The sequence below is a fragment of the Anabrus simplex genome, chromosome 4, assembly GCF_040414725.1.
Source record: "Anabrus simplex isolate iqAnaSimp1 chromosome 4, ASM4041472v1, whole genome shotgun sequence".
NCBI classification, from domain to species: Eukaryota; Metazoa; Arthropoda; class Insecta; order Orthoptera; family Tettigoniidae; genus Anabrus; species Anabrus simplex.
Window position 1 is genome coordinate 409,834,572 of NC_090268.1, and position 10,844 is coordinate 409,845,415.

Consider the following 10,844-nt stretch of genomic DNA (forward strand, 5'->3'; position numbering starts at 1 on the left):
GTCGGGATCCGGGGATGGCAGCTAATCACACTAACCACTACACCACAGAGGTGGACACTGAAGAACCTAAGAATTATAAATGAAGAGAGTTAAAACTGAACGCTGCAGGTGTCACAAACTAATCTCCAGAATATCACATCCAAGCATGTAATAGAGTATTATCTGTGTATGCACGACAATAAAGTGTCGTTATTGTATACAATACAAGAATCTGAACTTTTAGTTTGTACTCGTTACGAGTTTAATCTTCAAGTCGGCGAAATAAAAAACTACCGACCGTGACAGGACTCGAACCTGCAATCTTCGGATCCGAAGTCCGACGCCTTATCCATTAGGCCACACGGTCCTGTCAAACAAAGCATTTGCTAGTGGCAAATCAGTTTCGATTCAAGAACACATTTATGTAATATGTAATTAATACTCCTTAAAATTTATATTGTCCGCCTCTGTGGTGTAGTGGTTAGCGTGATTAGCTGCCACCCCCGGAGGTCCGGGTTCGATTCCCGGCTCTGCCACGAAAATTTGAAAAGTGGTACGAGGGCTGGAACGGGGTCCACTCAGCCTCGGGAGGTCAACTGAGTAGAGGTGGGTTCGATTCCCACCTCAGCCATCCTGGAAGTGGTTTCCGTGGTTTCCTACTTCTCCTCCAGGCAAATGCCGGAATGGTACCTAACTTACATCCTTCCCTCTTCCTTGTATATCCTCCTACCTTCCCATCCCCTCGCAAGGCCCCTATTCAGCACAACAGCTGAGGCAGGCTGGGCGAGGTACTGGTCATCCTCCCCAGTTGTATCCCCCGACCCAAAGTCTCACGCTCCAGGACACTGTTTCGCGGCTTTGCTACGAAATTTGAGAAGTGGTACGAGGATTGACAAGGGGCCACTCAGCCTCGGAAGGTCGGTTTTTCTCTCGGACTCACCTGTACCGCTTCAAGGACAGTGTCCTGGAGAAAGATACTTTGGATCGGGGGATATAACTACGAAGAAGGACCAGTACCTTGCCCAGGCGGCCTCACGTGCCATGCTGAACATGGGCCTCCTGGGGTGGGGGGATGGGAAAATCGGAATGGATAGACAAGAGAAAAAGAGGGCGGTCATGGCTTAGAATTAGGTACCATCCTGACATTTGCCTGGGAAAGACGTGGAGAAACCACGGAAAATCACTTCGGGGGGTGGCTGAAGTGGGGATCGAACCCCTCTTAACTCAGTTGACCTTCCGAGGCTGAGTGGCCCCGTGCCAATCCTCGTACCACTTCTCAAATTTCGTAGCAAAGCCGCGAAACAGACCCTCTCCTACGACGGTGGTAGCTAATCACACTAACCACTACACCACAGAAGCGGACAAAATCAAAGATTTTGAGATCATATAATAAAAAAATAGAAAGCAAAGCTCAACGAATAAAAGAAAAGGAATTCGAACAGTAACAGTCCGCCTCTGTGGTATAGTGGTCATCATTAAAAATACACCAGCTCGTTTAACAGAAACTTAGTTTATTTAAACCAAAATTCACATTCTACAGTAGGCTTCATGTATGAAATTTAAATACAGTTTTTTTAAAGCTACGTATTGATATTCTTAAATACTTTCCTTTCGAGTTGACCGGGACACATTCCACCCTTGGGAATAATTTGGTCCATGCGCAGACAAGGATGACATTTCTTCTTTACCTGTACATGATCACTCTGCTGCTCCATGGCTGCTGAAAATAAATTAATCTTCTCTACATTATTTTTATACAAGAAAGGAAGGTAATTGCGGAATGGTGACGGTCTGTTTGACACCATCAAATTCAGGAGATCTCTCAGAGACCAGGTAAGGTAAGGGTTATTCTGCCCGAAGGCAGGTCCGAACCTCCGCAGAGGTGTTCCTAAGCCGGAGTTTACGTGCGGTATGGTGGCCAGTTCCTTTCCGCTCCTCCATTCCATTACCCCCAACCAACAGCGCGTGGCAACCCATCCAACTCCTGACCAATGTTGCTTAACTTTGGAGATCTCACGGGATCCGGTGTTTCAACACGGCTACGGCCGTTGGCCAGAGACCAGGAATATTAAAAATAATATGTCTATTAAACCAGAAAGGCAAAGGTATATGCCTTTATCCAGAGTTTACTCCAGCTAACCGGTGGATAAGTAAACAGGGCGGACTCACAAGCACCGAGTGGAAAGATACTCTCAAAATGACAGCGAATTTAGCCCTGTCCGCGTCATACCAGACAGATCCAAAGACGGTAACCACTACAGGCGGTGCAGTGAGATTATACTTTCGCACACTTCCTGGGATCCTGCCCATTCGGCGAATGCCTAAGAAACACCATAGAGTGGTGGTGGTGGTGGTGTTTTTAAGGGGAAGTATAACCATCCAACCATCCTCTCTGAACAAACTAAGTGGAAAAGGAATTTTAAATAAAATTTCTTTTTTCAACGAAGGGAAACGAAGTACAGAATGAAACAAAAATGTATTGTATTAAGCCGGAAATGTTACTAACGAATCAAAAGGGAACGTGAGTTCCCTGAGTAATAGAACACTCAAAATTTACATAGGCCTACCCTTGATTATTCCACTGTCTCACATAAAGCGGATGACGAGATCAGCAGCAGTCGCGTCATCGGCTAGTATGCGTTCGAGTGTCTCCTGCGGGCCGAGGCTCCTTCTGTAACACACTGTAACGATGTTGGCCACGGTGAAGTCGGCACCACAAGAACACACCGGGGGTTATTTTCTCTTTTGTAGATAAGAGTTCATTGATCGTCCGTGATCTATCCTCAGCCTACACAATACTATGGCCTCTCTCCGTGAAGGTCGGAAAAAGGACCGCCACACGATCACATACGGTCTTCCTTGGCCGATACGCTGCGTGGAAACGGGTATCTAGTACACGAAGGGGTCCATGGCCTCGCAGTTGACGATGGAACAAGACGAATCGAAATGATAGCCTTCAAACCTGGGAGAAAAAACGGTTTCATTCATTCCCGATCGAAAATCAGATTTCAATCAAATGCACAACAGCCCGCTGAAGTCGACGAAGAGAAACAAGGATTTATTCACAAAAACCAGTCCTTAGTAACCCAATATGTACAACCATGAGAACATCGAGGTCATAGGACGCATGCAGGGTGCAAGGGGCATTATTCCTAAATTACTGGTCACCTACTTACCACGCTTCGTTGTGCCGAATGAGACCATTGTGGAGCTAGGGCATACATAAATAATACATTAATTATTTCAAATAACGTATTTGCTTTTTATTTGTCAAAAAGGATTGCTTTCTTTACCTTATCATTAGAATTAGGCTATAATTTATATTTTATTCTGAATTGTAATTAGACTACTAAATTTATATTGGGTGATATTATTTGTCGGTTTGGCAATCTCAATCATGTGAGTAATAATATAATAATAATATTAATAATTGATACGGGGCTACCCACGAACCAGCAGAGGTGAAAGAAGGTGCCGGGGTGAATGGGTCTAACTACTATGTCAAGAAGGAATTTAAACTGAAATGGTAGGTTATATTTTCAGAAAGCAACAAGTTAACAAATTCTCACTTAGTAAGATAACAATGACATAGCAATTTAAAAACAAGACATAGAAAGGTCCAAGATTTCAGAATTTTCACGCCCTTGGGCTACAAGCCCCTAGTTTTACAAATTTTGAGTTCCCATCTCAAAATTACAAAAGAGTACGAATTTATATTAGAGCAGAAATCCCTCAATACATGGAGCCCTGGTTCCCAACTCACAATATCAAGCCTTCAAAAGGCATTCAGCAATCATACTTTGAAAAAGAGCTAACAGGCTCTGTTTTCACGCCTATTCAAGGCAACACCAAAAATATCTTACACCTTTTGGCCTTCCATGGCCCAGCTTACAAACTGATACAGGGGTATCTCGTACCCAACCTATAGAGCCTTCGTGTAAAAGAAATAACAGTTAAATAAATGGCCCGAACACAAAATGAATGGAGGCGTGTACTTGCACTCCTAAATATGCATTCTTAAAACCTAAAGGACACTAGGCCAATGAAACAGGGGCTATTCCCAAACTATGGGGGTGACTCGTATAAGGATAAATTGAGACATTACGGAAAGGAAAAAGACCAGTTACAAACGTAGTCACCTCAAACCAATATGAAGGGGAGCTCGAGAGGGTACATCATTCTCTATCCCCGTTTTCCAGTTAAAGATTTTATGAAGTTTTTACATAAGCCGGCAGAAATTACATTTTCAGAAAAGTAGGTTATATAGTTAAAGTTTCGGACCTCCCCCTCGGGTTAAACCGCAGAGCTAGCAAGAAATAAAGATGTTAATAGGCCATTACCTTGCTGAAGAACTGCTGCCTGATGAAAGAGGCGCCTCCCACCCCCTGCTTGACACATACACACTTAGTTAGATATTGAGCAAATGGCCAAGGGACGTGAAAATCCGCAGTTTATAAACCCTCGGGGAAAGTTCAAGACCTTTCATGAATAAACTAGTCCCGCCCTCTCAATTTTATTGGAGATTTTAAAAGTCACACTCAAAATCGAAGAAGATAGTGATTGGTAGAAAATTAATTACAGAAATTCTTGATTGGTTGGATTCAAAACTGGCGGAAAGAAAAGATCAATACTGCCAACCCAAAAATAAGGAACATTAATTAGTTAAAAAAATATATGAATACAAAACTTCTTTAAATCAAAGTTCATCCACTTATAGTTTTTTAGCTGTGACCTCTGTTGAAGAAAGTCCAAACTTCTTGATGAATGATAAACAAAACACGTAGAATTTCATACAGTACATGAAACTTCACAATAAGAAAATTGCGTCAAATTACTGTAGTGACGTCTTCTGAGTAAAGGTTGAATTAGGTCTAGTTTCAAGTTCACTGTTTCTCCAGCACAGGAGTTCTTTCAGGCGCAGGATTTAAATGTGCGGCTTAGAGGTTTACCTCCCGGTACAACAACAATAATAATAATAATAATAATAATAATAATAATAATAATAATAATAATAATAATAATAATAATAATAATAATAATAATAATAATAATGAAAATGATACCGTATTGCCATCTCACATGATAACATAGCAACCAAATTTCCGGGTGGTTACATAGGGCCATATACTACGTTTGAACTGTACTTCTGTACAAATTAATGATTTCCAGGGTAAGAAGTTTACTTATATTTATGTTAGGAAATCCTCAGTTTTCTTCCCAGCCGTAGCGAGCATCCACTAACATCTATCACCCCGTTTTTAACATTCCTATTAGTCTTTCGTCAAAAGTTAATTTTTATTTGTGTTGGGGAGGCCCCATCCTCGCCTCCCGTCCGTGGCGATCATCCAATTACATTTATCGTCCCCGTTTTTAAAATTCATTTTAGTCTTTCATCAAAAGATTTTTTACTTATGCATGGCAGGCCTCATCCTCGCCTCCCCTCCTTGGCGATCATCCAGTTACATATCTCGCTCCCGTTTTAAAAATTCCTATTAGTCTCTCGTCAAGAGTTAATTTTTTTAATGCTGGAGAGGCCTCATACTCGCCTACCGTCCGCGGTTTTTTACCCAGTAATATCTGTTGTTCCGTTTTTATAATTCCTATTAGTCTTTCATCAGAAGTTAATATTTATGCTGGGGAGCAGTGGAGGCTTGTGCTGTATTTTGTTGGTGATTCTGCTCTGTGACCCCCAGTGCATTTCAGTAAATGTAATAGACAAATTTAAATTAGTATCGTATATGAGAAGTGCCAACTGAGTTCGTGTCCTTCCGTCTTGCAAACCCGCAGGAACGCCTCACTCAATGTCCTATCAGATTTGTAGTACCCGAAAATGTACAAAAATGTTTAACACACATCTCAATTTGTAAGACCCCGATTTCGAGGCACATCGATGATACAAATAATTGGCGAAAAGCAACTGTTAAACGTTACAAAGTTACAATCTGGTATAGACACACTCATATTTACAGAGGTTCCGAGACCTGCAGACATCTTCTGGAGCCGGTTTTCTTAATGGAGGGGGAACGTCATCTAATGGTACTAACGTTCCTGTTTTCATTTTCATGATTACTTATAGAATGTTCGGTCAGTTTCTGATGAAAATAATTATACGGCTTGTCTCATCTTGTCAGCTGTATTACGAAGAGTTAAGGAGTATCTACGAATTATATTACATAATATCTCAGTTATCTTCAGTCATAAAACTTACTACTATCCTTTTCCGCTAAGGGAAGACATTTTACATCTTAAGAATCTTGTAGCAATTCGAAAATTTCAGCAAAAGTTAAATATGAGCTCCCCAATAGACTAAAACCACAATCGAGTGTCATATTTCTGTTTATAATCACATTTAAAAACACCTATGGCAATAATTTGTCTACTTAGCTTCATAAACTCGCCAAAGCCTAAAAACACTATCATTCTCTTCGTAGGAGAGAGAATGTTTTCGGTTGTTAGGTAGAATTATGCTTATGTCTTGGCCATTTACACAAAAGATAGAGAAATATACGTACCTCAATCTCAAATTACGTTGTTTGAAGACTTAACATGAACAGAAAATTAATTTATGTTACTGAACACTCGTCTTTTACCGCTAATTTATTCTATATTGAAGCATTTAGGGCTTAATTTCTACTGAACAAAAACATCGCAACCATACTGTAGTATCTGAGAGTGATAACAAGCAAGAATATTAAACCATATCGATATCCACGCACTTTTAAAAGTCCTTCATTTACATGAGTACATCGGAGCGAGTGTTTTGCTAAATAGCTGATATTTCAACATGCTCTGCTCACTACAGTGATTCTCTCACAGACGGTGGCGCTGGTGCTACCTCTACAGCATTATTTACTAACTTTCTGGCCTGATAATCCATTCAATATATCGACGGGATTTCTAATGAATGGTGAATTTCCTTCTGTGTGTGGATGTGTTAACGGCAGCCTATTCTTATTAACATTGATGTGTCATCATTTGAGAGGTTATCTTTAAAGTTGTCAAAAAAGGATGGCACGTTTCTCCTTGACAACTTCCAGCCCAGCCAGCTGCTTGTAATAACCTTTCTTTCCCATGATAAAAACTTTAACGGTACGACAATTATACCGCCAAGTTCGCTTCGATAAGTAAAGCTTTAAAATAATAAAGTATTAGGCCTAAACAGTTTGCTCATGGAATAAACTCGATCGGATCACTCATTCGCAAAGACTTTTCACTTTGCGAAGAAATTGAAAAGTACAACCTAGTTCATGGTGGAACAGAAAGAAGAAGAATTGAAAAGTGAAAAGTGCAAATTTGAAAAGTTGCAAGGTTCGTTCGTGGAACAGGCCCCAGCTCGCCTCCCTTTCTCCTAAGTATTCCCAGTCCAAAGTTTGCAACATATTCGTAAAGCTACTCTTTTATCAGAAAACACCCAGAAAAAATCGAGCTGCTTTTCTATGGATTTTTTGCAGTTCACGAATCAAGTAATCCTGGTGATTGTCCCATACACTTGAACCATACTCTGGTTATAACAAGTTGTCTGTCTATTCGGCTCTCTCCACTACGATCTAGTCTATTACTTCAGTAATACATCTGACAAATACAGTCCCACACGAGGAACTCTGATCATTATATCAGCCTGCGGTAAGGGAAACATGTGAGTAGCACAGCATGATCATCATCTTGGACGTTGCATTTCTCTTAACCACCGCACGGCTCGAGGGTATATCTCAGCGCTTCTCAACTATAGCTTAGGGGCTACATACTTGCAATGGATTGGTAGATGTTTGATGGTGGTGGTGGTGGTGATTTTTGTTTTAAGAGGAAGTACATAGAGGTAATCATCCTCTCTGAACAAATGAGTGGAAGAGTGTTATTGACACACTACGTAGATCTCCTCTAATCCGGGCGTACCAATTTCAAAATGGAGAGAATAGAAAAGTCCACGCGGCTAGAAGAAATATGATCCCGACCGCTGGTACAGCTATATCGCTGACAATTCATACCTATGGTCACACGGTTAAGATTAACTGGGATTTGTCCAGTATGTCAACTGAATCCAATAATCCAGTTCACTATGATGTGATAAATGGACAGAACACCCTTTTCTGGAATTCTTGTGAAGGGAGAAGGCCATAAACTGTACAGAAAATTTACGCATATCGATGGGTGTATCAAGAAAGGCTCTTTTCAACACTCTAAATTCAAACAGGTGATGATGACGTTGTTCGAGGAGCCAAGTCAGTCGGTTATGTACCCGAACGGTGGAGTATGACTTCTCGGATTTTCACTCTAATGGAAATAGCAATAATGAATTCAAGAGGATTGAAGAGCCTCCTCCCTGATCGCATGAGAAACATTAAGAGAGTGTCAGATAAAGGCATTCCTTTCACACATCCTACCCTTTACGGAGAGTTTTGGCAAGATCTTTAAGGTCGCGGAATGAAAGCCGCCTTTGTAAGTAACAAAGAAATTATTCCATCAGATACGCTGAGCTCATGACTAGGGATGCTCACTACATAACAGGCCTGCACTGAACGCTGAAAGACATAATATTCTAATTTGTAGATATACGTACGTATGTATGTACTTTTCTTTTTCATTTCAAAGGGGCTGGGCTGAATGGCTCAGACGGATGATGCGCTGCGCTTGCCAGGATCGGTCCTAACCTGATCGTACGAGATGATTCATAGAGGACGACCAACATTACACTGAAGGGACATGACAGTCGTTGTTTCCTCATCAGAATGGGAAAATGCGCAGTGGTGGAGATAGATGTCGAGTTTTTGAGGTGAACCACGGTTGCGGTTACCGCTCCCAAGTATCATGTTGGTACCTACCAGGAAGCTAGCGATAATAAAGTGAAAAGTGTTTCAATAAGAAAGAATGTGGCTTGCAGATTTGCAGAGTTTGGTGACCACCAGACGACACAAGAATGAAAGCACTGTGTCCCACTCACTGTGCAGGTCAAAGGAACACCCATCAGTGAAAGGACAAATCGATATTGGCGGCACCAACTAGCCTCCTCACTGGTTTTAAAAGTGCGGGTGTCCACTAGCTCGGGTCATTTCGTCTTGACTACAGCCTCCAAGGAGTAGCTGAAACGTCGATGTGTGAAAATTGTCAATATGGCCTAATATCTCGGGAAAATGGAACGGTTGTATGTGACATAAGCCGTGAAACCTGCACCAGTAAGTGAGAGTATGGGAGAGGGGGAACATATCTAGCAAAATGACATCTAACTATGTCTCTCAGTAAGGTACGGTCATGAACAGTAAAATATTTGTTATAACTTTATTGTTACGAGCAAGGACAAAGAGAAATACCATTCACCGTACGTTACCCAACACAGAAAAAACTTTGTAAACACTGTTTTAAACTGTTTGGAGCGAATACATAGTTGGTTAATAACTTAAGTTGGAAACAGCATATCTCTAGTTTATGTGATTGGTTTGCTACAATTATTGGTGTGTTCAATCAATCAATCAATACTGATCTGCATTTAGGGCAGTCGCCCAGGTGGCAGATTCCCTATCTGTTGCTTTCCTAGCCTTTTCCGAAATGATTTCAAAGAAATTGGAAATTTATTGAACATCACCCTTGGTAAGTTATTCCAATCCCTAACTCCCCTTCCTATAAATGAATATTTTCCCCAGTTTGTCCCCTTGAATTCCAACTTTATCTTCATATTGTGATCTTTCCTACTTTTATAGACGCCATTCAAACCTATTCGTCTACTAATGTCATTCCACGCCATCTCTCCGCTGACAGCTCGGAACATACCACTTAGTCGAGCAGCTCTTCTTCTTTCTCTCAATTCTTCCCAACCCAAACATTGCAACATTTTTGTAACGCTACTTTTTTGTCGGAAATCACCCAGAACAAATCGAGCTGCTTTTCTTTGGATTTTTTCCAGTTCTTGAATCAGGTAATCCTGGTGAGGGTCCCATACACTGGAACCATACTCTAGTTGGGGTCTTACCAGAGACTTATATGCACTCTCCTTTACATCCTTACTACAACCCCTAAACACCCTCATAATCATGTGCAGAGATCGGTACCATTTATTTACAATCCCATTTATGTGATTACCCCAGTGAAGATCTTTTCTTATATTAACACCTAGATACTTACAATGATCCCCAAAAGGAACTTTCACCCCATCAACGCAGTAATTAAAACTGAGAGGACTTTTCCTATTTGTGAAACTCACAACCTGACTTTTAGCCCTGTTTATCAACATACCATTGCCTGCTGTCCATCTCACAATATTTTCGAGGTCACGTTGCAGTTGCTCACAATCTTGTAACTTATTTATCACTCTATAGAGAATAACATCATCCGCAAAAAGCCTTACCTCGGATTCCACTCCTTTACTCATATCATTTATATATATAAGAAAACATAAAGGTCCGATAATACTGCCTTGAGGAATTCCCCTCTTAATTATTACAGGGTCAGACAAAGCTTCACCTACTCTAACTCTCTGAGATCTATTTTCTAGAAATAGCAACCCATTCAGTCACTCTTTTGTCTAGTCCAATTGCACTCATTTTTGCCAGTAGTCTCCCATGATCCACCCTATCAAATGCTTTAGACATGTCAATCGCGATACAGTCCATTTGACCTTTGCTGGAATCCTACAAGTTGAGCTTCAGTGGAATAACCTTTCCTAAAACCGAATTGCCTTCTATCGAACCAGTTATTAATTTCACAAACATGTCTAATATAATCAGAAAGTATGCCTTCCCAAAGGTTACATACAATGCATGTCAAACTTATTGGCCTGTAATTTTCAGCTTTATGTCTATCACCCTTTCCTTTATACACAGGGGCTACTATAGCAACTCTCCATTCATCTGGTATAGCTCCTTCGGGCAAACAAT

General features: G+C 40.9%; 1 non-coding gene across 1 annotated transcript; it reads right to left on the bottom strand.

Annotated features, from left to right (window-relative positions):
* Positions 1 to 273: 273 nt before the first annotated feature.
* Positions 274 to 346, bottom strand: TRNAR-UCG (transfer RNA arginine (anticodon UCG)). The gene has a single exon. It is a non-coding gene; the product is annotated as a tRNA-Arg (tRNA).
* Positions 347 to 10,844: the final 10,498 nt, after the last annotated feature.